General features: G+C 45.4%; 1 protein-coding gene and 3 non-coding genes across 4 annotated transcripts in view; 3 read left to right on the top strand and 1 right to left on the bottom strand.

Annotated features, from left to right (window-relative positions):
• The window catches only part of LOC115083187 (zinc finger protein 268-like), a 127,541-nt gene that overhangs the window by 88,462 nt on the left and 15,421 nt on the right, over nucleotides 1–23,658 (bottom strand). The gene's annotated exons all lie outside the window — the stretch shown is intronic.
• TRNAV-UAC lies at nucleotides 13,762–13,834 on the top strand. Its single transcript has one exon. It is a non-coding gene; the product is annotated as a tRNA-Val (tRNA).
• TRNAV-UAC lies at nucleotides 18,763–18,835 on the top strand. Its single transcript has one exon. It is a non-coding gene; the product is annotated as a tRNA-Val (tRNA).
• On the top strand, nucleotides 19,346–19,418 carry TRNAV-CAC. Its single transcript has one exon. It is a non-coding gene; the product is annotated as a tRNA-Val (tRNA).

The raw sequence follows: 23,658 nt of genomic DNA, 5'->3' as shown, positions 1-23,658 counted from the left end.
CATTATTATTGCACTACCAATTTGGTTAGCTTCCTTAATTTCTCTTAGCATTTCACTGTCCGTCTCACCATCTTGACCAGGTGGACGGTAGTATACCCCTATCACTATAGTCTTCCCCGACACACAAGGGATTTCTACCCATAAAGATTCAATTTTGTATTTAGTCTCATGCAGGATGTTTATCCTGTTGGACTCTATGCCATCCCGGACATAAAGCACCACACCTCCTCCCCAGTGCTCCTCTCTGTCATTGCGCTATAATTTGTACCCCGGTATAGCACTGTCCCATTGGTTATCCTCTTTCCACCAAGTCTCTGAGATGCCAATTTAGGGGTAGATTTTAAAAGAAGCGCGATCAGCCTACTTTTGCTTGCGCATCAGACTCAAGCAAAAGTACGCTGGATTTTAGTAGATACGCGCGGAGCCGCGCGTATCCACTAAAATCCTGGATCGGCGCGCGCAAGGCTATCGATTTTGTATAGCCTGCCTCCCCCCGTTCCCTCCAAGGCCGCTCCGAAATCGGAGCGGCCTTGGAGGGAACTTTCCTTTGCCCTCCCCTCACCTTCCCCTCCCTTCCCCTACCTAACCCACCCGCCCGGCCCTGTCTACACCCCCCCCCTTACCTTTGTCGGGGGATTTACGCCTCCCGGAGGGAGACGTAAATCCCCGCGCGCCAGCGGGCCTGCTGCGCGCCGGGCCGCGACCTGGGGGCGGGTACGGAGGGCGCGGCCACGCCCCCGGGCCGTAGCCACGCCCCGTACCCGCCCCCAAAACGCTGCCGACACGCCCCCGGAACGCCGCGACGACCGGGCCCGCCCCCCGACACGCCCCCCTCCGAGAACCCCGGGACTTACGCGAGTCCCGGGGCTCTGCGCGCGCCGGGAGGCCTATGTAAAATAGGCTTCCCGGCGAGCAGGGCTCTGAAAATCTACCCCTAAGTATGTCATCATTCACTCCTATACATTCTAATTCTCCCATCTTACTTCTTAGACTTTTTGCATTAGCATACAAACATTTCAGTTTGCTTTTTGTTTGTATTTTCATTCTGCTTTTTAATTGATAGGGATAAGTTAGAAATTTTTAGCTCAGGAGAGGTTTTAGTTACAGGCACTTGGACTACTTTTCTAATTATTGGAACCTCACTGTCAGGATGCCCTAATTCTAATGCATCATTAGTATCCTTTAAAGATACCTCTCTCCGAACCATGCACTGCTGAGCGATTGTCGGCTTTCCCCTTTGTTCTAGTTTAAAAGCTGCTCTATCTCCTTTTTAAAGGTTAGCACCAGTAGTCTGGTTCCACCCTGGTTAAGGTGGAGCCCATCCCTTCGAAAGAGACTCCCCCTTTCCCAAAAGGTTCCCCAGTTCCTAACAAAACTGAATCCCTCTTCCTTGCACCATCGTCTCATCCACACATTGAGACTCCGGAGCTCTGCCTGCCTCTGGTGACCTGCGTGTGGAACAGGGAGCATTTCAGAGAATGCTACCCTGGAGGTTCTGGATTTAAGCTTTCTACCTAAGAGCCTTCCAGAACCTCCCTCCCACATTTTCCTATGTCGTTGGTGCCCACATGTACCACGACAGCCGGCTCCTCCCCAGCACTGTCTAAAATCCTATCTAGGTGACGCGTGAGGTCCGCCACCTTCGCACCAGGTAGGCATGTTACCAGGTGATCCTCACGCCCACCAGCCACCCAGCTATCTACATTCCTAATAATCGAATCACCAACTATGACGGCCGACCTAACCCTTCCCTCCTGGGCAGTAGGCCTTGGGGAGATATCCTCAGTGAGAAAGGACAATGCATCACCTGGAGAGCAGGTCCTTGCTACAGGATCCTTTCCTGCTGCACCTGGTTGGTGTTCTCCCATCATGAGACCTTCTTCCTCCAAGGCAGCACCAGGGCTGCCAGTCTGAAATTGGGACTTGACTACTATGTCCCTGAAGGTCTCATCTATATATCTCTCTGTCTGCCTCAACTCCTCCAGGTCTGCCACTCTAGCCTCCAGAGATCGGACTCGTTCTCTGAGAGCCAGGAGCTCTTTGCATCGCATGCACATGTACAACTTCTCACCGGTGGGTAAAAAATCATACATGTGACACTCGATGCAAAAGACTGGGAAGCCCCCCTCTTGTGCTGGACTGCTGTCTTCATCTCAATTTTGATCAGTTCCTAGTTAAGTTTTAGGTTGCTATGGGAGTAGGAATGTGTCTAACGTCCTTTAAATATATTAGTGAATTCACTATGTGTCTGGTAGTGGCCTACTGGGCTCTGATCGAATTCTCAATAAAGGTTTTGTTGGGTTTTTTGTTTTTTTTTTGTGAAAGTGGCACTTGCCTATAAATTAAGGGATGACCTGGGGGAGGGGGGAGGGTTGGGAAATACAAACAGTCTTAACTTCAGTTAGTCAGCCTGAGTGACTCACTGCTCTCTTGATTAACAAATGTTGGTGCCTATTCAAACCCAATCACACTACCTCAACACCTTTCCAAGGTGAGTAACTGAGCTGAACTATTCAACTTTTCTACTTAGGTATATACTGCTCCTAGCTTATTTCTAGCTTCTGGATACTTTTTGGGTTGGTTGTTTTTTTTTGTGGGTTTTTTTTTTCAATACAAACACTCAGTTTGTATTGCAGACTTTTAAAAATAAACACACTACCTACTGCTACCTTATTGACTGACTATTTAAAAATACAGTCTAACTTGTTTATTCACTGCCTTTCTGACTATTAAAGGCACAAACACACTAAATAATATTCCCAAATAGTTAACTTTGCCCCAATACTTTTAAAAAAAGACAATGTCCCAAGCAAAAACGTACTGATTCCTTTCAGCCACCAGCAAGGTGATCCTCTCCTCTCAGGATTTGGTGAGAGAGGTAACAGTGGTGGGGCTGCTTGGCAATAGTGATCATAATATGATCAAGTTTGAATTAATGACTAAAAGGGGAACAGTATGCAAATCCACGGCTCTAGTGCTAAACTTTCAAAAGGGAAACTTTAAGAAAATGAGAAAAGTAGTTAGAAAAAACAGGCATGGGCCTTGTTTAAAAGTAGCATCCTAGAAGCACAGACCAGGTGTATTCCATGCATTAAGAAAAATGGAAGGAAGGCAAACTGATTACCAGCATGGAAATGTTCCCAAATTTAGCTTAGCCGGTGCAGCACTGAGAAGCCTCCAGAAGATCTAACCTCACTGAAGGGCCTGTCCCTTAATCTAAAAAAATACCCACCTCTACCCTGACTCCCAATCGCTCGGTCATTTTTAATGCAGGCTTGTCTTCGTCTGTTAAAGAAAGGTTCAGACTTTAAAATGTGTAAGGCTGAATGCACATCACCATTATATACAGGGAGGACAATAATGAAAGCCATTTCTGGGGGTAAAGCGCTCTTTTATCCACAGAAATAGGCTGTTTGATTACTGTCCATCCTCTACACAAGTAAAGGTAGGAGCATATAACAAGGCATATTTCTGGTTTGGAGTTCGGACAGGGGGAAAACTATAGCCAGAGAGCAAAGTGTTAGGTCCCTTTAAGGGCTGCAGCTGGAGAGCTAAACCAGCTCGGGATTATGATGTCTGATTATGACATCACCATAGTAGAGGTTTGAAACCAGGCAACTCCTTTCTTTCTTGCTCTTTGCAACAGACATCCTCTGTTGCTCCTAGGCTGTGATCCCTGTGCTTCGGTGCCGTGCCTCCAGTGTCTCCTGTGTCATCGTCCCTCCAGCGTCTCCTGTGTCTTCATGCCTCCAGAGTCTCTTGGGTCTTCATGCCTCCAGTGTCTCCTGTGTCATCGTCCCTCCAGCGTCTCCTGTGTCTTCATGCCTCCAGCGTCTCTTGGGTCTTCATGCCTCCAGCGTCTCCTGTGTCTTCATGCCTCCAGTGTCTCCTGTGTCTTCATGCCTCCAGCGTCTCATGGGTCTTCATGCCTCCAGCGTCTCATGGGTCTTCATGCCTCCAGCGTCTCCTGTGTCTTCATGTCTCCAGCATCTCCTGTGTCTTCATGCCTCCAGCGTCTCTTGGGTCTTCATGCCTCCAGTGTCTCCTGTGTCTTCATGCCTCCAGCGTCTCTTGGGTCTTCATGCCTCCAACGTCTCCATGTTCCTGTGACCATCACTTCGTCTCTTCACTATCTGCCACAGACCTTCTGCCTGGACTACGCTGTCTCTTCAAGAGATTGGTTCCTATCTTGCTGGGTGAACGCTCTATATCTTCCTTCTCTTTCCTCTCTGCCCACCTGCCTTTGCTGTTCTTTGCGTTTCCTTCCCTTTCTCTGTCTTGTTTATGCTTCCCCTTTTCCTTTCCCTTACTTCTCCTTTTAGCAAAACAGTTTTAGTGGTTAATATTATTTCCCTCCCATGTAAAATTCCCTTTTATTACCATTAGAGGGTCCCTGAGGGAGAGATAGAGCTGTGGGTTAATAGGGACAGACAGGGAGAGTTTGTAAAGCTAAAGAAGCCCAGCCAGTTGTACAGTCTGAGCTGATCCTATCAGCACCCTCAGAGCCGACTGAGACAGGTGCAGCATTCACTAAAAACCAGTTGGAGTTACTGTGAAATTCCTTTTCTTCTTGCCCTGCTTGCAATACAGTCTTCATAACAAGCTCTGTTTATTAGCACTGTGGATCCTAGGTAAGTGAGTTTTTCAGTGATTCTTGTATTTTTTGGATGTGCCTTCTTTATTCGTCTGGATACTGTGAAACCCCAGGTTTAGGGAGTCACAATGTCCTCAGAAAGCCCTCATGAAGGAGCAGGTGGTAGGGTACTTGGGAAACGCAGTTGGTGGGTGGGAGGTTGTCAGGAGAGAGGCACAAGTGCAGGAGCAGGCAAGGCCTCTGCAGTGCTTGCTGGGATCTTCAAGGTCCAAGCAAGTGAGCAAGGGTTTAACCTCCGAGTGTCAGGTGAAGCAGCTTTTGCTTTACTTCTGCTAAGAATGTTTTATTCCAGGGAGGTAAAGGAAGAGATGTGATGTGTGCTCTTCATTCCTGCCAGGAATATTTCATTCTGTGTGGCAGGGGCAGAGCCAGAAGCAGCACAGCTCTTGCGCTGTTTTCCCTGTGAACATTTAAGTGAAGGCTAAGCAATCTTGTATTGCTTAGCAGATAATAACGGGGGTTAGCGAGCGGTAGGATAGGGTTAAATTATAAGTTAGGAGGGAAAGGGGAGGGGGAGAAAGTAAAGCTAAGAGGCCAATGAAAAGAAAGTATTTTGAATTGAGGAGCTGGGATTGGTTGGGGTAATAGTTAGTTAGGGCAGAGAGCCCGTTCGCGCCTCAGTTGGGTGGGAGAGGGCTGAGGGAGCAGGCTGGAATAATTTCCCTCCTCCCTCCCTTATGGTAGAATCATTGGATGTTATTCAATGTGTGTTGTCTCTATTGATTGTCACAGGGGCGGGTAACCCCAGCCCAATATGGTTGATTTTGTTATGTCTTGTTAAAAGGCATTTGGGGGGAGGGGGGGTATCTCGTGTAGCGTGGGGCTGCCACATGAGGTGGCCAATGAGCAAGAGGGGGGCCGAAGCTCAGAGGCCGGGGTACTTACCCACGCTGGTGCGAGGCGGGGTAAGGAAATGGACTCTATGGGTGCAGCTCTACCACTGGGTCCAGGTGGGGAGCAAGTTGTTAAGAAGGGGATAAAAGGGGGGGGTGTATATGTTGAATAATGTATTAAGTGTTAGGGGCTCGGGTCATGTTATAATAAACTGCGGCCTTTATTTAACCAAAACAAACATTGTGTGGGATTATAAAGGGGGAGGGGAAGCAATTGAAAGCGAGCCTTGCCTCTCCCAGTTTTTCTTGGGGTGGGAGGCTGCAGGAAGGAGCCAAGGATGAGGCAGGAGCTCTCCTGCCACTCTCCAGTCCTTATGAATATTTCATTCAAGGACAAGGTGGGGAGATGAACCCAAGCTGTGGCAGCAGATCCTGCTCGCTCCTGCCGTGAACATTTGATTATGGGGGGGAGGGGGGGAGTCAGAGACACGGAGCAAAAGCTCCCTCCATGAACCTCTGGTTTGGGGCTCTGGCAGTGGCTGCCTGGGACTGAGCTGTGGGTCTCATCTGGGTCTGGATGTTTCCCAGCCTTGACCTAAATAATCAAAGTATGCAAGGTCTGGCCAATCCCATCTGAATTTTAACCTGAGGTGATAAGGAATGCAAAAGAACACATCTAGATTTGCTTTGTTTATTGCCCCCTCTAAAATACCCCTGCCTGCTTTTTGTGAGGGCTCGGTGTTAAAGGAAAACTCTGCATATAGTTTTCCCCCTGTCCGAACTCCAAACCAGAAATCTGCCTTGTTCTTTGCTCCTACCTTTACTTGTGTAGAGGATGGACAGTAATCACGCAGCCTATTTCTGTGGATAAAAGAGCGCTTTACCCCCAGAAATGGCTTTCATTATTGTCCTCCCTGTATATAATGGTGATGTGCATTCAGCCTTGCACATTTTAAAGTCTGAACCTTTCTTTAACAGACGAAGACAAGCCTGCATCACAAATGACCGAGCGATTGGGAGTCAGGATAGAGGTGGGTATTTTTTTTAGATTAAGGGACAGGCCCTTCAGCAAGGTTAGATCCTCTGGAACTGCTCAGGCTAAGTTTTCAGGAGGCTCCTCAGTGCTGAACTGGCTAAGCTGAATTCCCTGTACGTACCAGGATCAGTCCAGACTCCTGGGTTTTGCCCCCCCTCTAGCAGTTGGAGACAGAAGTTTATCAAACAAACCTCTGCCTTATCTAGGCTGGTGCCACCTGCAGTCTGGCAGTCTTCCTCTGTCTCCTAGCAGGTGGAGGAGGTGCAGAACCTACAGTCTGTGCTGAGGCCTAGTTTTTCACTTCTAGATAGTATTGTTAGCTGGGTAAAGAGAAGGATAAAGTTAGAATAAGGTATAGGAGCGCAGTGGTTTGCCTGCAGGTCCAGTCTCCCGCCTCCCGGGGGGTTGTGAGGTCCGGAGGGTTTCCGAGGCCGCTGAGGTGTGGGGTGCTTTGCCCTCCTGCCAGCGTGAATTCGTGACTGGGGGTGATACCGGGGAGCCCGGCTCACTCCCCCCAGTAGGTCCAGGACCCGGAGACTATTGGGCGAGTATATTTAAAAAAAAAAAAAAAAGTTAAAAATTTTTTTGTGTGTGTTCTGTCGGGGCTTCATTCTCCTTCCCTTCCGGTCGCATTTGGGTGCTTGCGCCCCATTTTCGCCACCTTCTGAGCGATTCTCGGGGCTGTTTTTTGCTGCAGCTTGCCGCATCGGGCCACTTGTAGAGCCTGCGGCACCGCCCAGGCGCAACTGTCCTGGGACAATTTGTGTTCCCATTGCCTCTCCGGAGCCAAGGGAGTCTCTGCGGCCACGGGCAGGGACCTGGTGAGGGTCCAAACAGTGACCAGAGCATTTGGGGACTTACATTCTTCAGGTGCTGACCCGCTCCCGTGGGAACGCCCCAAGGTGCCAGCGGCACGGGGGGAGGACGAGCCTCCACCGCGATTCTCACCACAACGCAGAGTCCCTAAGGGGGACAGACCTGCGAGACCCAGCTGTGCTGCCAATCCAGAGGTCCCTGAGGGGGATCAGACAGATTTGTCTTCAGACTCTTCTTTTTCGTCTGATTTCGTGTTGCTTATGCATAAAGCCTTCAAGACCCGCAAAGATTGCCATTTAAATACAGTCTCGAGCGGTATGTGATCCAAACTGTGCGTGCGGCAAACGCTGGTGCGCCCGGCACTAATGCACCTCTTTCTACCGCACCTTACTGTATTGGCCTGTTTGTGATAACCAAGATCAATGCCTGTAGCTCAGATGGAAAGTAGGACATCAGGAAATGCTTACATATCTCCTTTCTTTCTCTTTCCGGTTCCACTCATCCTGCAAACTTCAGCACCGGTGCAACTCCTCCCACCTTCCTTCCAATGCTCTCTCTGCTCTCCCTCCTCTCCCCTAGCCCATGGCTCCCTTCTTTATATCTCCCTCCTCCTTCCTCTCTATCCACCTGCCTTTGCTGTTCTCTATTTTTCCTCCCCTTTCTCTGTCTTATTTATGCTTCCCCTTTCCCCTTTTCCTTTCCCTTACTTCTCCTTGACATCCCGTGTGTGTTTGGTCTGATTGCAGTGCATGCTCTTCGAAGAAAAAAAACCGGTAAGGAGACTTTGCAATCATCGCTTTGTACCCTATAATACTTTTAAAGGTCCTTGGTCAGTGGATTTGTCCGGCTGAGTTCAGAATTTAGCTGGACAAACCGCAAAGTGTTAAAATTGTGGGCCAATGAATGGCTAACTTACCTGGATAAAACGAGATGACTGGGTATGGGGCTTATGTTTAGCTGGGTAGCATATAGTTTTCCCCCTGTCCGAACTCCAAACCAGAAATATACCTTGTTTTATGTTCCTACCTTTACTTGTGTAGAGGATGGACAGTAATCAAACAGCCTATTTCTGTGGATAAAAGAGCGTTTTACCCCCGGAAATGGCTTTCATTATTGTCCTCCCTGTATATAATGGTGATGTGCATTCAGCTTTACACAATTTAAAGTCTGAACCTTTCTTTAACAGACGAAGACAAGCCTGCATCAAAAATGACCGAGCGATTGGGAGTCAGGATAGAGGTGGGTATTTTTTTTAGATTAAGGGATTCAGTGAGGTTAGATCCTCTGGAGCTGCTCAGGGGAAGTCTTCAGGAGGCTTCTCAGTGATGAACCGGCTAAGCTAAATTTGGGAATATTTCCAGCCGCCAAGCTGTGATTGAAAATTTATCCAGTAAACGGAATCAACTCTTGTGGTCACTTAGCAGCTCTTCTGAAAACTTACCCCTTACTTTGTATACAGAAATGGGCACAATTAACTTTGTGATAACCAAGAACAATGCCTCTACCTCAGATGGAAAGTAGGACATCAGGAAATGCTCACATATCTCCTTTCTTTCTCTTTCCGGTTCCGCTCGTCCTGCAAACTTCAGCACCGGTGCAGCTACTCCCATCCCTCTTTCCACTGCTCCCTCTGCTCTCTCTCCTCTCTTCTACCCCATGCCTCCCCCTCCGCATCTCCCTCCTCCCTCTCCCATCAATCTCCCGGCCTTATCTCCTGTTCCCCCCTTCCATCTTTTTCTCCTTTGCTCCTTCCTGTTATTGTATCAACTCCTCCCACCCTCCTTCCAATGCTCTCTCTGCTCTCCCTCCTCTCCCCTAGCCCATGGCTCCCTTCTCTATATCTCCCTCCTCCTTCCTCTCTGCTCACCTGCCTTTGCTGTTCTCTACTTTTCCTCCCCTTTTTCTGTCTTATTTATGCTTCCCCTTTCCCCTTTTCCTTTCCCTTTCTTCTTCTTGACATCCCGTGTGTGTTTGGTCTGATTGCAGTGCATGCGCTTCGAAGAAAAAAAACCGGTAAGGAGACTTTGCAAACATCGCTTTGTGCCCTGTAATACTTTTAAAGGTCCTTGGTCAGCGGATTTGTCCTGCTGAGTTTGGAATTTAGCTGGACAAAGCGCAAAGTGTTAAAATTGTGGGCCAATGAATGGCTAACTTACCTGGATAAAAAGAGATGACCTGGTGTGGGGCTTATGTTTAGCTGGGTAGCAGCCCTGAAGTGAGATAGATAAACTTACTCCACTGTCTTTGGGTCTATCCAGCGGGAACCCGTACCTGGGTAAGTACAGCTAACTTCCTGCTCTCAGCACCGCTGAATGGACCTATTAGTTTATAAATATAAATGAAGAAACATTTTGTTGGTATTCAGGCATTTCACAGTGCTAATCAGTGATTTCTCAGAGACGAGGAGTCCCTCAGATCACAGGGAACTGTCTGCCCTCTATAGTTACTCCAGTGAGCCATAGCAAATGGTTTAGTCCACTCACTACCCCTAAACTAGATCCTCCTCTGAGAAAAAGGGACCCAGAAAAGGCAAAACAATAAACATAACAACTGAGGAATCACTAAATAGCAGTCAAATGTTTATTTATTAGCACAATCTGTGGTCAGAAGACCTCCTCACTGATTCAGATGCTGGTTGGTTACTCCAGCTCTACCTGACACAAAAACCTGAAAGAACTGTGTGAGACTTGGTGCAGGACCCTGCTGATACTCAGTAATAACCTGTCACTAATCCTTCACAGAAACAGTGCTAATAAATGAATGTTATAATATATAAGAAAAGGATTTACAGTTAACTCAAAAGGCTTGGAAAACTGCAAACAGCAAAGAGGAAAAAAGGAAAGGAGCAGTAACTGCTGGTACTTAACAGTTTGTCTGCAGAGTGAAATGCTGCTTCCTTCCCAGTTAGATATGAGGGTCCTGTGCAACCTTTTCCTGTCACCCCACAGCTGTACTTCCCAGCTGAAACAGGTCTCTCTCTCTCTCTCTTTCTGCTAATTCCAACTCTCATTCTCTCAGCCCGTACTATCCCTCTAACAGATCCTCAGCAGCAGTGCAATGTCTGCTGAAACGAGCATCTCTCTCTCAGTGTTACAGTCTCTCTCTCTCAGATCCTTAGCAGCAGGGTGAAGACATCGGTCCTGGGATTCATCCCCTCAGCTCCAGCTCCTGGTGCCAGTGGAACTCTGCGCTCTTATGCTGCTGCCCGGCTGAAGATCATCTGAATAAAAAAACCTTCTCTCAATATACCAGACTAGGAAAATGCTCCGCTGCGATACATCATAACTCTCCTTGCTTGACGGAATGCCAATCCGTCCCTTCTCTGCAGCCTGCCCGCTCCACAGTGTATGAACCTTTCTCCATACATGTGCAACTGTTGCTATGCCTATGATTTCCATGGGTCTTTGGACTATAATTGCTTATAGAAATCATTCTGTTTGACAGAAATGAAACAAGTAGGATTCCTTTAGATCACGGGTCCCCTTCAGTTCATTTTGGACCCTAAGAGTTTAGAGTCAGAGTTTAAAGCTTTTAAAAAAGCTCTAAAAGCATGGCTTTTCGAACAGGCTTATATTGACTATCTTGAAAAAAAGGACTCATTGGTTTAAAGAAACATTATTTTATCTTTGTTTTATGTTCATTTATTAATAATTGATTAACAATTTTATTTTTTATCATATTTTACTGTACCTTTTAGATATTTCAGTTTGATTTTATGATTTTGTAACATGTAAACCGTTGTGATGTATATTATGAACGATGGCATACAATAATTTTTAATAAATAAAATAAATAAATAAAAATGAAACAAGTTGGCTCCACTGATTTCATTTTTATATTTTGTTTTCAATGAATGCACTTCTCTAGCTGAGATGCTTGTTCAATTAGCCCTCCTTTAGTCGAGCATCAAGGGTTCGACAATTGTTCACAGATTAAAAGAACTGGTCAGTTGGTTCCATAGTGTAGTGGGTATTACATCTGCTTTACATGCAGAAGGTCCTGCGTTCAATCCCCAGTGGAGCCATTTTTAACTTGCTGCAGAAACGGGCATGAGTCTGAGTGCAAGGATAATTTAGATACCGAAAAAGCAAGTTGAAGACCAATGGGTTCCATATATGTGCAGTGGAAACCCCACCTGTCAGGTTTTCAGGATACCCACAATCTATATGCATGGGATAGATTTACAGGCCCTTCTTTCTATGCGTGCTACTTGATGTCATGCGAATTCATAGCAGATATCGTCTTCCCCAGAAGAAGTGTGGGAATGGTTACTGGAGACGAAATAAGAAAGCTTTAGGTAAACTCCTAAGCCCAACACTTTGTGTGGTAAAAAGAATTCAGCAGTGACTCTAGTAAAACAAATTTTTCATGGTAGATGGGATGGCTCCTGGAAGATCTATTTTTTCCCAAGAGTAAAAAATGTTAGAATGTGAATGGTGGCTGAGGCGATTATCCCATGAATTATTCAAACAGTATACTAAAATAACTGGATAGGTGTTTGAAAGTGTAATAAAGAAGTGCTCACTCAAGGAAATGGTTGCATGGTGTAGATGTTATCACATCTGTTTCACACACCGAAAGTTTTGGGTTCAAGTCCCGATGGAGCCAATTTATGTTTCTAGCAGTAGATGAGCATTTTATAGATCTTCAGCCATCAGCTGTATTGGTGAATGTTTGCATTGTTATGGGACCTTGTTAGGGAGAGCTTGGGAGCAATCCTACAAAGATCTTGCAAGCACAGCTATCCAGGAGGGTTGAGTGCAATAGAAGACAGTGACAATAACTGTCTTGCACTAGTCCTGTTGGCATTTGAAACATCGTTAGCCCCAGGTGCCCCAGAAAAACCGGTCCCACCGTCTGCAAAAACCGATTCTGATTTGAATTCCTCTATGCAAGGTTCCTTGGTATCCCATAGGAATATCGTGGAAACGACTAAAATTCTGGAGGACATAGAAAAACATAGTCCTAGGGAATCCAAGGACAAATTGGTAATTAATGCAGATATGATTGATGGGACATTGCAACAGTTAAGAGGATGTGATGTTCAATTAAACTTGAATGGTATTGAGAATGTCTCTGTTATTACCCCAAAAAAATCTTTCAATGGAAGAATTAGGAAAGATGATGATAAATATGCAAAAATCAATAAATAGCTTGGGTAATACTGTGCAAGAAGCCTTCAAAAAGAATACTCAGGTACAAGAGAAAGTGGATATATTAGAAAAGAATATTACTGTAATGGATAAACATTTGGGGGAGGTTCAAAATATTCAGCTAAACTTAATTAAATCAGAGGAAGATCATGAAAATAAGATTGAGGTATTGGAAAATCAGATGAAGAAATCAAACCTTAGGTTATTAAATTTTCCAAAAAGTCATCTGATAACACCCCTAGATTTATTCTATAGTTACCTTAAGAATATTCTGAAATTTTCACAGGATAATTTACCTAAATTAAATAAAATTTACTATTTGCAACAAATGGAAGGGGTGAGAAATGGAAAAAATGGAGAGATTATTGAAGATCTAAATTTGACTGACTTTCTAGAAAATCCTATGAATCAAAGATTACTACCACAGCAACATTAGTAGTACAGTTTGTTTCACAAATAGACAGAGATGCAGTATTAAGACTGCATTTTAAATATCAGAAGTATGATTTTTATGGACAATCCATAAGGATTTTTCCAGACATAGCTCGTTCTACCCAGTTAAGACGAAAGAAATTTATTGTAATGCGACCGGAAGTTATATCAAGAGGTGCACAATTTTATTTAAGATACCCCTGCAGATACTTAATCAAACATTTAAATAACAGATATATTTTCACACAGCCAGAACAGTTACAAATATTTTTTGACACCCACTCTTAGGAAACTGTGCAAATAAGGGAAAAGAGTTAAGTGGGATAAGTCAAGCATCAAGTATGATTTAAATTTATATTTTTTCTTGTTAGTAAGTGCTCCTAGATAATTGGCAACTCATAGATCTCTATCAATTACTTTATTAGATTACTTTGTGGAGAGAAGATTTGCTTTTGTATTACTTACGATAATTTTGTCGTTATTATGATGTATCAAGTATTCTGTATTCTGTATTAAATTGAAATTTCAATAAAAATAAAATTAAAAAAAATGATTTTTTATCATATTTTACTGTACCTTTTAGATATTTCAGTTTGATTTTATGATTGTGTAACATGTAAACCGTTGTGATGTATATTATGAACGATGGTATACAAGAATTTTTAATAAATAAACTAAATAAATAAAAAAGAATCAAGTTGGCTCCACTGATTTCATTTTTATATTTTGTTTTCAATGAATGCACTTCTCTAGCTGAGATGCTTGTTCAATTAGTCCTCCTTTAGGCGGACATCAAGGGTTCGACGGTTGCTCACAGATTAATAAAAGAGGTCAGTTGGTTCCATAGTGTAGTGGGTATCACATCTGCTTTACACGCAGAAGGGCCTGGGTTCAATCCCCAGTGGAGCCATTTTTAACTTGCTGCAGAAACAGGCATGAGTCTGAGTGCAAGGATAACTTAGATACCGAAAAAGCAAGTTGAAGACCAATGGGTTCCATATATGTGCACTGGAAACCCCACCTGTCAGGTTTTCAGGATACCCACAATTTATATGCGTGGGATAGATTTACAGGCCCTTCCTTCTATGCTTGCTACTTGATCTCATGCGAATTCATAGCAGATATTGTCTTCCCCAGAAGAAGTGTGGGAATGGTTACTGGAGACGAAATAAGGAAGCTTTAGGTAAACTCCTAAGCCAACATCTTGTGTGGTAAAAAGAATTCAGCAGTGACTCTAGTAAAACAAATTTTTCATGGTAGATGGGATGGCTCTTGGAAGATCTATTTTTTGCCAAGAGTCAAAAATGTTAGAATGTGAATGGTGGCTGAGGCGATTATCCCATGAATTATTCAAACAGTATTCTAAAATAACTGGATAGGTGTTTGAAAGTGTAATAAAGAAGAGTTCAGACAAGGAAATGGTTCCATGTTGTAGAAGTTATCACATCTGGTTCACACACAGAAGACCTTGGGTTCAAGTCCCAATGGAGCCACTTTATATTTCTAGCCGTGGATGAGCATTTTATAGATGTTCAGCCATCAGCTGTATTGGTGTCAGTGAATGCTTGCATTGTTATGGGACCTTGTTAGGAACAGCTTGGGAGCAATCCTACAAAGATCTTGCAAGCACAGCTATCCAGGAGGGTTGAGTGCAATAGAAGACAGTGACGATAACTGTCTTGCACTAGTCCTGTTGTCCCTGAGGTGGTCATCCCCTGTGATGGACTGCAACAGTATATCCTTGGCAGTATGGACTGGAATGACAGGGCAGAATGAATGCAAAAGTTGGTCATTTCCCTGCAGTTACTCTCTGAGAGAAAATTAGCATTTGTAGAAAGACCTCAGGTGCTAGTGGAGGATCCTCAAAACATCTTGCTTCACTTTTATCCTTGTAGTTCTATTTTCAAGCCCTCATTCTCTACTAGCTGCAGGGGCTGGCTATCAAGGGCATTTATTTCAGAACTGCCCCTTTTTCTAACTTTGACTGCTGCTTCACTCCTGTCCTGGGGCATTGACTCTGGGAATCGTGACTTCCTTTGTTCCCGGGCGCTCGCCCACCTGCAGTGCTTAATGACCACTCAAAACGTATCTTTGGGTAAAACTGGCCGCAGCTTTTATTTAACCATAACAGCACACAATGTAATAACAACCCACCACCCCGGGCCAATACATATATATATCTATTTATTGCCACACATTCTGCCGGGACCACGCCCACCCACGCCGCCTGCCGCGCTCCAAGCAAGGCGACTTCCGTTCACCGGCCCCCCGCCGCGTAGTAAGCAGGGGGGCCCTGCCTCCGGGCGTGGTCCCCCTTTTCTTCCGGCAATCTGCTTGTCAGCCCGCGGCTGATCCCTTTACCCTAAGTCCTATTGGCCCGGGTACCCGCCCCCAGCTGCGACATTGCGTTGCTCCCTTCTATCTCCGTCTCCTATCTCCATTACACCCTACAACTCATTACAGGGTGGGAGGGTGGGGAAACGGCTCTCCAGGGGAAAAAGGGCCGGCTGCCTCGAGGCACCGGCCCTTTAAACCCCGGTCGACGTCATCAGGCCGAGCCGGCCCCTTCTGATGACGCCGGCCGCAGGAACGCCCCAAAGGGGCGGGATCCGGGCTTTGGCGTCATCGGGGCCGATGACGCCGGCCACAGGAACGCCCCTTGGAGGGGCGGCGTTTCGCATCGGCGCCGCCCCTCCCTCTGATGCTAGCCCCCGGAACGCCCCCACTGGGGCTGGCTCATGCCCCGACGTCATCGGGACGCGACACGCTTCGCGGCGCGCCCCGATGACGTCGCGTGACGCGCCCGGCAGTCCAGCCCTCCCCCAGGTAACCCGTGGGCTCCGATTAAATATCGGGCCCACCTATTCCTATTGAAACCTGTTCCATTTCTTCCATCGTAGCTTTTCACTTCTCATGTTTGGCAGGGGTCTGCTTGCCTCTTACCTGAATGATGGAAAGGGTTGAGGGCATGGGATCAGATTGGGAAACACTTTTCCTCTTTTCTGCCACTTCCAAACTCCCCAGATGCTAGTCCTAAGGGCTGCTGCTTCTGTGGCTTATAAAGCATGCCAGTGTTAGTTAAATGCCCCATTTGCTTGCCAGGACCTGTGTCTTTGCCATGTGCTTGCATTTTGCAAAGCGTGGGCCTTCCCTTATTTAGAAATGTCTCCAGATCTTCCAAGTCCACTCTGATCCCTTCTCTACATACTTAGCAGAGGATGCTGCCACTGGAGCTGATATAGTGGGTGGACTCTGAGGAACAATGCCAAGGGCATCAGATGTGCTCTCTAACTGTGCTGCCTGCTCTTCAGCCACATCCTAATTTTGTCCTGCCTCCCCCATCAAAGAACTGGATAAGGTGGCTAACACACTACTATAAAGGCCTCCCAAATTTTCCCCTTCTGGTACATTATCAATAGCTTCTATTTCAGGGAAAAAAACGTAATGACTCTTCATCTGAATAAAAAAGCACTAGGAGTCGAGTGGAATCATTTAGACTAACTGTTTTATTAAAGCATGAGCTTTCGAGGACACAGTCCACACCATCAGGTGCATGAAATGATGTACAGTTGATGTGTACAATATATACAGAACAGTGAGAAGACATGGGAAAAGGCAGGAAACGGTGTGGAGAGAGTGTGAATAGGATTGTAGTTTAGCCTACTGACAACTGAGGTAAGTGTGAATAGACAGAATGATCAGACAACAGTTCAGTTTATGCATATTTGTAGTGAGTCATGAATCCATTGCTTCTGTTCAGCCCTTGGGTGATGGTATTTAGATTTTTAATGAGTTCCAATTCAGCAGTTTCAGGCTGGAGTGCTCCTTTGAAGTTTTCATGTAGGAGTATGGCAACCTTAAGGTCAGATAGAGAATGTCAAGGAAGGTTGAATGTTGTCATTTCTAACCTCAGGTTTAAATCCTTTTACCTTGTCCTTATAGATTGTCCCGTTTGTCCTATGTAGACAGAAGCGGGACTTTGCTGGCAGGTGTTGGCATATATTAGATTGGAAGAAAAGCAGGAGAATGTGTCCTGCATGTTGCTGATGATGTTGTGTCCAGTGATGGCATTGTCTGGGATAATATGTGGAAAGTGTTGGCATCTCCTTTTCTGGCAAGGTCTGGGTCCTGGGTTGTTGTCCTTGTACTATTTGCAGCGGCTGATGAGTATCTTTTGAGGTTGAGGGGCTGCTACACCAGACTAGCATGGCTATCCCTCTGAAGATTTTTCATGTAAATCAGTGGAGGAAAATTTGGCTTTCACTGCAACCTCTGCAGCAACATTTTCTCTCTCGCTGAACACAGAAGATTGGAGAGAAAAACACTCACTGTTATCTGCACTCTGCAGCAGTGACACATCATCAAGCTCGTATGCCAGTTTCTTTAGCGTAAAGCTGGCTCCTGCTGTTGTAGTAGTCCAGAAGAAATCTCTCTTCAGTTTCAGGGCAGGACCTCATTTTTGGTTTTTACCTGCCGGTGCCAGTGCAAAAGTGCGCAATTTTGGACACATTTAAATTTACTTCATCTGCTCTGCCTTTCCCTCTCCCTCACATCATTGTATATATGTTACCGGGGATGTGTAAGATTACAACAACGATTTAACATTTTTCCGTGGTATTATAATGCCCACTGCCTAGTGCCCACTGCACACACTTTGCCTTCTGCCAGACAAACAGTGAGTGTCATCCTTTCTGCTCTGTGTGCACTATTTCTCTGTCACAGACAGGCTTCACAATACAGCCTGTTATGCTGCACTTTCTGGCCTGCCTTCACTGCTCGCTTATGCCCAGTACTACCTAGCTGCCACTGCCTACACTGTGCCCACTGGCAGTCATACAGAGAATAAATAACTAATCTGAAGTGTAGCTAAGGCTTCAATCACGAAAAAGGATAAACAGAACAGCAAGCGAAGCAACACAAATCTACAATGATGCAGAGATATTGTGATGCCATGCTGCCTCCATGGTTTGTTTTCCTGTCTTGTGTTAATGGGCTGCCACAGCAAAAATCCTTACCAAGAACTCGGAGAGAACTCAGAGCTATGCTTTCACACAGACAATGTCTAGAGAAACAATGCAGAGCAAGGCTGTGACATGCTCATTCTTTGAGCTCAGCATCACTGTAACCCGCTCTGCGGCATTATAGGAGACTAGGAAAATGCTCCGCTGCGATACATCATAACTCTCATTGCTTGACGGAATGCCAATCCGTCCCTTCTCTGCAGCCTGCCCGCTCCACAGTGTATGAACCTTTCTCCATACATTTGCAACTGTTGCTATGCCTATGATTTCCATGGGTTTTTTGACTATAATTGCTTATAGAAATCATTCTGTTTGACAGAAATGAAACAAGTAGGATTCCTTTAGTTCACGGGTCCCCTTCAGCACATTTTGGACCCTAAGAGTTTAGAATCAAAGTTTAAAGCTTTTAAAAAAGCTCTAAAAGCATGGCTTTTTGGACAGGCTTATATTGACTATCTTGAAAAAAAGGACTAATTGGTTTAAAGAAACATTATTTTTATCTTTGTTTTATGTTCATTTGTTAATAATTGATTAACAATTTTTTTTTTTACTGTACCTTTTAGATATTTCAGTTTGATTTTATGATTTTGTTACATGTAAACCGTTGTGATGTATATTATGAACGATGGTATACAAGAATTTTTAATAAATAAAATAAATAAATAAAAAAGAAACAAGTTGGCTCCACTGATTTCATTTTTATATTTTGTTTTCAATGAATGCACTTCTCTAGCTGAGATGCTTGTTCAATTAGTCCTCCTTTAGGCGGGCATCAAGGGTTCGACGGTTGCTCACAGATTAAAAGAAGAGGTCAGTTGGTTCCATAGTGTAGAGGGTATCACATCTGCTTTACACGCAGAAGGGCCTGGGTTCAATCCCCAGTGGAGCCATTTTTAACTTGCTGCAGAAACAGGCATGAGCCTGAGTGCAAGGATAACTTAGATACCGAAAAAGCAAGTTGAAGACCAATGGGTTCCATATATGTGCAGTGAAAACCCCACCTGTCAGGTTTTCAGGATATCCACAATTTATATGCGTGGGATAGATTTACAGGCCCTTCCTTCTATGCTTGCTACTTGATCTCGTGTGAATTCATAGCAGATATCGTCTTCCCCAGAAGAAGTGTGGGAATGGTTACTGGAGACGAAATAAGGAAGCTTTAGGTAAACTCCTAAGCCAACATCTTGTGTGGTAAAAAGAATTCAGCAGTGATTCTAGTAAAACAAATTTTTCATGGTAGATGGGATGGCTCTTGGAAGATCTATTTTTTGCCAAGAGTAAAAAATGTTAGAATGTGAATGGTGGCTGAGGCGATTATCCCATGAATTATTCAAACAGTATTCTAAAATAACATTATAGGTGTTTGAAAGTGTAATAAGGAAGAGATCAGTGCAGGAAATGGTTCCATGGTGTAGAGGTTATCACATCTATTTCACACACAGAAGGTCTTGGGTTCAAGTCCCAATGGAGCCACTTTATGTTTCTAGCAGTAGATGAGCATTTTATAGATCTTCTGGTGTCAGTGAATGCTTGCATTGTTATGGGACCTTGTTAGGAACAGCTTGGGAGCAATTCTACAAAGATCTTGCAAGCACAGCTATCCAGGAGGGTTGAGTGCAATAGAAGACAGTGACAATAACTGTCTTGCACTAGTCCTGTTGTCCCTGAGGTGGTCATTCCCTGTGATGGACTGCAACAGTATATCCTTGGCAGTAGGGACTGGAATGACAGGGCAGAATGAATGCAAAAGTTGGTCATTTCCTTGCAGTTACTCTCTGAGAGAAAATTAGCATTTGTAGAAAGACCTCAGGTGCTAGTGGAGGATCCTCAAAACATCTTGCTTCACTTTTATCCTTGTAGTTCTATTTTCAAGCCCTCATTCTCTACTAGCTGCAGGGGCTGGCTATCAAGGGCATTTATTTCAGAATTGCCCCTTTTTCTAACTTTGACTGCTGCTTCTCTCCTGTCCTGGGGCATTGCTATTGAAACCTGTTCCATTTCTTCCATCGTAGCTTTTCACTTCTCATGTTTGGCAGGGGGCTGCTTGCCTCTTACCAGAATGATGGAAAGGGTTGAGGGCATGGGATCAGATTGGGAAACACTTTTCCTCTTTTCTGCCACTTCCAAACTCCCCAGATGCTAGTCCTAAGGGCTGCTGCTTCTGTGGCTTATAAAGCATGCCAGTGTTAGTTAAATGCCCCATTTGTTTGCCAGGACCTGTGTCTTTGCCATGTGCTTGCATTTTGCAAAGCGTGCGCCTTCCCTTATTTAGAAATGTCTCCAGATCTTCCAAGTCCACTCTGATCCCTTCTCTACATACTTAGCAGAGGATGCTGCCACTGGAGCTGATATAGTGGGTGGACTCTGAGGAACAATGCCAAGGGCATCAGATGTGCTCTCTAACTGTGCTGCCTGCTCTTCAGCCACATCCTAATTTTGTCCTGCCTCCCCCATCAAAGAACTGGATAAGGTGGCTAACACACTACTATAAAGGCCTCCCAAATTTTCCCCTTCTGGTACACTATCAATAGCTTCTATTTCAGGGAAAAAAAGTAAGGACTCTTCATCTGAATAAAAAAGCACTAGGAGTCGAGTGGAATCATTTAGACTAACTGTTTTATTAAAGCATGAGCTTTCGAGGACACAGTCCACACCATCAGATGCATGAAATGATGTACAGTTGATGTGTACAATATATACAGAACAGTGAGAAGACATGGGAAAAGGCAGGAAACGGTGGGGAGAGAGTGTGAATAGGATTGTAGTTTAGCCTACTGACAACTGAGGTAAGTGTGAATAGACAGAACGATCAGACAACAGTTCAGTTTATGCATATTTGTAGTGAGGCATGAATCCATTGCTTCTGTTCAGCCCTTGGGTGATGGTATTTAGATTTTTAATGAGTTCCAATTCAGCAGTTTCAGGCTGGAGTGCTCCTTTGAAGTTTTCATGTAGGAGTATGGCAACCTTAAGGTCAGATAGAGAATGTCAAGGAAGGTTGAGTGTTGTCATTTCTAACCTCAGGTTTAAATCCTTTTCCCTTGTCCTTATAGATTGTCCCGTTTGTCCTATGTAGACATGAGCGGGACTTTGCTGGCAGCTGTTGGCATATATTAGATTGGAAGAAAAGCAGGAGAATGTGTCCCGCATGTTGCTGATGATGTTGTGTCCAGTGATGGCATTGTCTGGGATAATATATGGAAGTGTTGGCATCTCCTTTTCTGACAAGGTCTGGGTCCTGGGTTGTTGTCCTTGTACTATTTGCAGCGGCTGATGAGTATCTTTTGAGGTTGAGGGGCTGCTACACCAGACTAGCACGGCTATCCCTCTGAAGATTTTTCATGTAAATCAGTGGAGGAAAATTTGGCTTTCACTGCAACCTCTGCAGCAACATTCTCTCTCGCTGAACACAGAAGATTGGAGAGAAAAACACTCACTGTTATCTGCACTCATCAAGCTCATATGCCAGTTTCTTTAGCGTAAAGCTGGCTCCTGCTGTTGTAGAAGTCCAGAAGAAATCCCTCTTCAGTTTCAGGGCAGGACCTCATTTTTAGGGATGTGAATCGTTTTTCAACGATTAAAATTATTGTCCAATAATTTTAATATTGTCTAAATCATTATAGAACACAATACAATAGAAATTCTAACGATTTATCGTTAAAAATCGTTAAATCGTGTTAGTGCGCACTAACTCCCGTTAGTGCGCACTAACAGAAAATGATACAAATTGACACTTTCCAGGTCAGTAAGGAATGAATATGTATTCCTATTGGCTGGCTGCCCTCTTATCTATTGATGTTACCAAGGTTGCCACTGAGGTGATGGTTGGGGGGATGGGAAATGGAAACTCAGGAACACTAACAGAAAATGATACAAATTATTGACACTTTCCAGGTCAGTAAAGGTCAGTTAGGAATGAATATGTATTCCTATTGGCTGGCTGCCCTCTTATCTATTGATGTTACCAAGGTTCCAACTGAGGTGATGGTTGGGGGGATGGGAAATGGAAACTGTTGGTAGTTGACAAAAAAAGTAATGTGATCAGTCAATATGACTAGAACTTGTGCCCTATTCCTGATACCAGGGGTGTTGTGATCTTCCTGCACACAGTACCCTAACCCTGACACCAGGGGTGTTGTGATCTTCCTGCACACAGTGCCCTATCCCTATTAATACCAGGAGTGTTGTGATCTTCCTGCACACAGTGCCCTAACCCTGATACCAGGGGTGTTGTGATCTTCCTGCACACAGTGCCCTACCCTGATACCAGGGGTGTTGTGATCTTCCTGTACACAGTGCCCTAACCCTGATACCAGGGGTGTTGTGATCTTCCTGCACACAGTGCCCTATCCCTAATAATACCAGGAGTGTTGTGATCTTCCTGCACACCGTGCCCTAACCCTGATACCAGGGGTGTTGTGATCTTCCTGCACACAGTGCCCTAACCCTGACACCATGGGTGTTGTGATCTTCCTGCACACAGTGCCCTATCCCTATTAATACCAGGAGTGTTGTGATCTTCCTGCACACAGTGCCCTAACCCTGATACCAGGGGTGTTGTGATCTTCCTGCATGCAGTGCCCTATCCCGCCTGCATTACTAGTGAGAGGCTGGCTTCACAGACAGGGGGGGAGCTGCCTGACCCTCAGTCCAGACTTCCCCCATGTCCCAGCCAGTGAATGGTGTGTGGGTGAGGGGGGGGGAGGATGGTGAAGTCTGAGACAGCTCCCTCCCTGCATTACTAGTGAGAGGCTGGCTTCACAGACAGGGGGGAGCTTCCTGACCCTCACTCCTCCCCTCCCCCATGTCCCAGCCAGTGAATGGTGTGTGGGTGAGGGGGGGGGGAGGATGGTGAGGCTGAAACAGCTCCTTCCCTGCATTACTAGTGAGAGGCTGGCTTCACAGACAGGGGGGAGCTGCCTGACCCTCACTCCTCCCCTCCCCCATGTCCCAGCCAGTGAATGGTGTGTGGGTGAGGGGGGGGGAGGATGGTGAAGGCTGAGACAGCTCCCTCCCTGCATTACTAGTGAGAGGCTGGCTTCACAGACAGGGGGGAGCTGCCTGACCCTCACTCCTCCGGGGTGTTGTGATCTTCCTGCACACAGTGCCCTATCCCTGATACCAGGGGTGTTGTGATCTTCCTGCATGCAGTGCCCTATCTCTATTAATACCAGGAGTGTTGTGATCTTCCTGCACACAGTGCCCTATCCCTAATACCAGGGGTGTTATGATATTCCTGCACACAGTGCCCTATTCCTGATATCGGGATGTGTGCAAGAAGATCACAACACCCCCGGTAACCAGGAATAGGGCACTGTGTGCAGGAAGATCACAACACTCCTGGTATCAAGGATAGGGCACTGTGTGCAGGAAGATCACAACACTCCTGGTATCAAGGATAGGGCACTGTGTGCAGGAAGATCACAACACCCCTGGTTTTAGGGATAGGGCACTGTGTGCAGGAAGATCACAACACCCCTGGTATTAATAGGGATAGGGCACTGTGTGCAGGAAGATCACAACACTCCTGGTATTAATAGGGATAGGGCACTGTGTGCAAGAAGATCACAACACTCCTGGTATTAATAGGGATAGGGCACTGTGTACAGGAAGATCACAACACCCCTGGTGTCAGGGTTAGGGCACTGTGTGCAGGAAGATCACAACACCCCTGGTATCAGGGTTAGGGCACAAGTTCTAGTCACATTGACTG

The sequence above is a fragment of the Rhinatrema bivittatum genome, chromosome 2 (assembly GCF_901001135.1).
Source record: "Rhinatrema bivittatum chromosome 2, aRhiBiv1.1, whole genome shotgun sequence".
NCBI lineage: Eukaryota > Metazoa > Chordata > Amphibia > Gymnophiona > Rhinatrematidae > Rhinatrema > Rhinatrema bivittatum.
The sequence above is the reverse complement of the archived record's forward strand: the minus strand, read 5'-3'. Positions and strand labels throughout refer to the sequence as shown.